At 55.7% G+C, this 4643-nt stretch overlaps 2 long non-coding RNA genes across 2 annotated transcripts; one reads left to right on the top strand and one right to left on the bottom strand.

Moving 5' to 3' along the window:
* The first annotated feature begins 397 nt into the window (after positions 1-397).
* On the top strand, positions 398-2423 carry LOC148217514 (uncharacterized). The gene is made up of 2 exons (XR_015801030.1): positions 398-642; positions 1304-2423. It is a non-coding gene; the product is annotated as an uncharacterized LOC148217514 (long non-coding RNA).
* Positions 1745-4415, bottom strand: LOC148217513 (uncharacterized). Its single transcript, XR_015801029.1, has 2 exons — positions 3041-4415; positions 1745-2714 (listed from the first exon to the last, which is right to left on the bottom strand). It is a non-coding gene; the product is annotated as an uncharacterized LOC148217513 (long non-coding RNA).
* Between the last annotated feature and the right edge of the window lie 228 nt (positions 4416-4643).

The following is a 4643-nucleotide window of genomic DNA, read 5'->3' as shown; positions in this document are numbered from 1 at the left end:
CACGGGTGCGATTTTCGGCGGCGTTTCCAATCGTGCGGACATCTCCTTCAGCCCGCTTCGGCCCGGGGAAGAGGGGCGGGGCCGCCAGCGATGGTGCCGGCGCAGCCCGGGCAGGCTCGGGGCGGAGCCGGGGCTTGGCGAGGCGGGGCACGGAGGTCCCGGGGACGGGACCGGGCGGGGCCGGGGCGGTGCTTTAGGGGCGGTCCCCAGTGGTCCCGGGCGGCACCGGGGGCGGGGCCGGGTGATCCCGGAGTGGTACCGAGCTGTGCTGGGGACGGTGCTGCAGGGGCGGTGCCGGGCCCGCCTCAGGGTGATTGAATGCCCAGAAATCGCCTTCTCTGCCCCGTGCTCACACTGAGCTGCGGGCTGCAGCGTGCTGTCGGAGCTCCGCACACAGCACGGATTTGGGCTTCCCCTCCTCTCAAACCCTCTCCCCCTTCTTCCTCCTCCTCATCTTCCTCTTTGTCCTCTGTCACTGCTGAGGCTCTGGAAAGAACTGAAATTCTGCAGGGAGAGATGTCCTCTCGTGGCCCCAGGGACTGCCTCTGCACGGGCCACGAGCGCCTCCGGCCCCTGCCTTCTCCTGCTTGAAAAGATCACCTGGAGCCCGAGCTCGGGGGGGTGAAATCAGCTGAAATCCAGGTAACTCTGTCAAGTGCCCCCCAGGGACATCGGCGGGGCTGGGGGATGAGGGTTTGAAACAGCAAATTCTTTGGAATATACACCTGTCCCTGTGCCGATGCTGCTGAGCTTCCTGCCGCAGTATATCCCCACTCCATGAGGCGCTGTGAGGTTATGGCAGTGGAATTGAGCAGGGAATTCGGGGCTATGGGCATAATTCACGGGAGCTAGCAAAGCTGACAGCCAACCCCAAATCGGGGCACAGCACAGAGAACAATCTGTGTGCTGCCCTGTCAGCTCAAGCTCCTGGGCTGGGAAGTATTGGGAGTTAAATGTATGGAATTACACAAATCACAGCAACTGGCATCACCCAGAGGGACAATCCAAGGCCCAAACAATTCCTCCACAGTCCACTCTGGGAAAAACACCCTGTGCCTGCCAGGAGCTCTGACCCTGCTTTTCCTACCAGCTCCTGAGCAGTGTCAGGGCCACCACGACGCCTTTAAAATCCAGATAAACCCCAAATCCTACACAGTGAATAATCCAAAGAAAGTACTGAATTGTTGTCATTAAAAGCTCAAAACTCATTAAGAATTCTATGACAACAGTGTAATGGACTCCTAGGAACCTCATGAATGCTCTCGGTTTCATTTTTGTGTATTTTTACTCCCTCATTTGGCAGCTTGTAAAACTTATCCTGGAATTCAGAGGTCAAGCAGGATCGACTTTGGATTGACCTTCACCTCTGTTCCCACTTTGTGCAAACACAACTCGTGCCCAGGTGGGTGAACTCATCACCTCAGCTTTTCACTCCAGAGTATCCCCTCCTTATTTCCCTGTAGATGAACTCAGATCCACTCCTCACCTCCACTGGTCATCCAAGCGTCCATTCTGTTCCCCACAGGCCCTGGTGGCCCCAGGGAGCTCCCTTGGCCTTTCTCCTGCCCCTCTGCAGCCCGAGGTCGCTACACAAACAGTTCTTGTGTCCCCTCTAAATGACCCCGGGTTTTCTGCTCAATGAATGGCATGACCCGTGCCCACTGCTCATGATTCACCCAACCAAAATCAAGAGCAAATGTTGCTTGGGCTTTAAGAACTTGAAATAACTCTGAAGCAAAAGAAATCACCTTTTTCTTCTGGTTTTTATTTTTATTTTTTCATTTAAGATGCTGGACTTGCCTCTGTGGATGTGTGCTGAGCTCTCACTGCAGGGGACTGTCAGGCCTGAATGGCTGTGAGTTCGTGTTCTTCTCAGTAGGGAATCAGAAATTATTCTTAGACCATAGAATTGTTTTCTGAAACCTTTCCCCTTTCCTCTTTGTGCCTTTGAATTTTTCAGCTGTTCCCTGTTGTCACTTCCCCTGCCTGACTTCTGTGCAGCTCCTAGCTGGGAAAAACTGGGAAAACTTAGGGGGTACAGAGGTGGAATTTTTGGCTGGATTTTTCTAACATTTCTAATTTTGCTGAACTTATTTCCCCAGTGAGAAGAGCACGAACTCACAGCCATGCAGGCCTGACAGTCACTGCGGGAAATCTGACACAGTATTAATAAGTAACCTTTCCTGAGAGCAGTCACCACCCCAGTCCTCCAGCCTTGTCAAATGTTTGCAATGAATGGAGCCAAGTTCTAATCCTTAATCTAAATTTATGTCAGCTTTTGTTAGAAAGATACCGGACAGTAAATCATACAAGAGAATTTAAAAATTGCACAAAGAATAACAGGCCCAGACCAAACCCAACCACCCCCATAACCGCTCCACCCCAATTTTGGGAGAAACAGTGATACAGTTTATAAATACTCTCCTTCCACACTATTCAGTCCTTCACCGCACATCCCCAGAGAGGAGTCCCTCAGACCTTGCTCCCCTGAACACCAGGAGAGCTGGAGTTTCACCCAGATCCCACATTCCCATGGCAGTTAATCCCAGCAGGGAGGCAAAGAGGAACCCTGCATCCTCTGACATAGCCCACAGCACGGGCAGCACCAGGAGCCCTCCAGGCTCAGACCTCTGGTGCTGAAGCCTCTGGGCTTTGGCTGCTCAAACACCACAGCTCTTGGCAAAGATGGCAGGAGAGTCGTGATTCTTCCTGTCCTGAAAGAGAGGAGGAAAAGAAAATTAAGTCGACTGCAGAAGGATTCCAGCTCTCAACTTCTGCTCTGATTCCTCACTCTGGGGTTTTATCCATGACAAGTGACACCAATTCAGAGTGCCCTTTTCCAGCATTTTTATTCCTAACTATTTCAGACATTAAAAGGATGCTCATTTCTCTTATTGTATTCTTTGCTTAATTTTATTAGAGGCATTTTCATCCCAGACCCCACTTGTCAGTTCTTCAATCCTTTAGCACTGGACTTGGCACAAAGGGATACCCGTGGTGCTGCATCACAAGAAATCCCAAAGAGAAACCCCTTCCAAACCTGACGGAGAAAGCTTTCAAGGCACTCCAGAACACAGACAGCTTTTCCTGCCTTGTCAGGCCACACCAATTCTGTCCCATCCACCTGAACTGTGCAGGTGAGGAAAAGGCTTTCCTTGCTCCTCGGGAATCACTGTCTGAGACCACGGATGTCCATCCTGGGCAGCACCTGGAAACAACGTGGGAAAGGCAAAATGAGAGTGTTTTCTATCAGAAAATTACTACTACTAATAAAAATAACAATCAGAACTTCTGGACAAATTTAGTAACATCACTTTGATATGAGAAATACAGGCCATGCCCATCCTTGTAGCCCAGGTGAAAACAGGAAGGAGAACTAGAGGAAAAGCAGAGTCCCTTATTTGATCTCTGGACACAAACGGAGGCCTTTTCCCTGTGAAACCAAACTCACCCTTCCAGGGTTCCTGAGATCAGCTACGAGGAGGCTTTTGGCACTCCAAGAGCAGCTGGGTCACAGCTGGATGCGGCTTGGGTCTGGGAGACACCGTGCTCCTTCTGGAATTATAGCACGCAAATGCCTGCTCCTGGCCCCAGGCCCGGAGATAAAATCTGTGGGGTTTTTCCCTGTGCAACATTGTTCACCCCTCCCAGGTTCCTGAGATCTGCACAGAGGAGGCTTTGGGCACCCCAAAGGCAGCCAGGGTTACAGGTGGGGGCAGCTTGGGGCTGGGAGAAATCCTCATCCATTTGGAATTTTATCAGGCAGAAACCTGGCTGGGTGCACAGGTCTCTGGACACGACCAGTGGCCCTTTCCCCTGTGAAACAAAACTCACCCTGCCAGGCTCCTGAGACCACTTAGGAGGAGGGGTTTGACTCTCCAAGAGCAGTCGCAACGAGAGATGCTCACACAGAAGGCCATGCAGAAGAGGAAACGAGCGCACCCGCAGCCCCCCAAGGCGCGCCCCAACGCCCCAGACCCGGCACTGCCAGCTCGGGCAGTCCCATAAAGCATCCCCCGCCTCCGCAGCGGCGGGACAGGCGGGGCCCGGGGTCCCGAGGAAACCGAGCGTGCCCGGAGGCGCGGCAGGACGGCAGCGCAGCGCCGCCTGGCGGCGGAGCAGGAGAGCAGCGCCGGGCCCCATGGCAGTATCGGTACCCGTGCGCCCCCTGCTGTCCGCGGCGATGCAGCGCCCGATGCCGAGTTCCACGCCCGTGTCGCCGAGGGAGAGGGGTACCGCTGGCTGGGGCCTCCCCGCCGACACGGACAGAAGCCGAAGCAGAAGCCCCGGTGCCATTGGCGGCCCCTACCCAGCGGGCCGGGCTCCGCCGGGCCCGCGGCCCCGCGCGGTATCGGGTCGGCCCGCTCCCGTCTTCGTCGCACCCGGGCCCTGCTCCTGGCATGAAGCGCGTCACCGCCCCGCGCCGTCCCGCCCCCCGCGCGTCATCGCGTGCGTTCGGCGGCCCGCCCCGGGGGCGGTGCCGGGGGCGCTACCCGGGGCGGTGCCGGGGCAGTGCCGGGGTAGCCCGGGGAGCGGTTCCGGGAGCGGTTCGGGGGGCGGTGCCGATTGCAGTCCCGGTCACTGTCCCCAGTCCCCGTCCCCAGTCCTGGTCCCGGTCCCAGTCCCCGGTTCCGGTCCCCGAT

This window comes from Sturnus vulgaris, unplaced genomic scaffold (genome assembly GCF_052056855.1).
Source record: "Sturnus vulgaris isolate bStuVul1 unplaced genomic scaffold, bStuVul1.hap1 Scaffold_749, whole genome shotgun sequence".
NCBI classification, from domain to species: domain Eukaryota; kingdom Metazoa; phylum Chordata; class Aves; order Passeriformes; family Sturnidae; genus Sturnus; species Sturnus vulgaris.
This window is presented reverse-complemented; position numbering and strand designations above follow the sequence as displayed.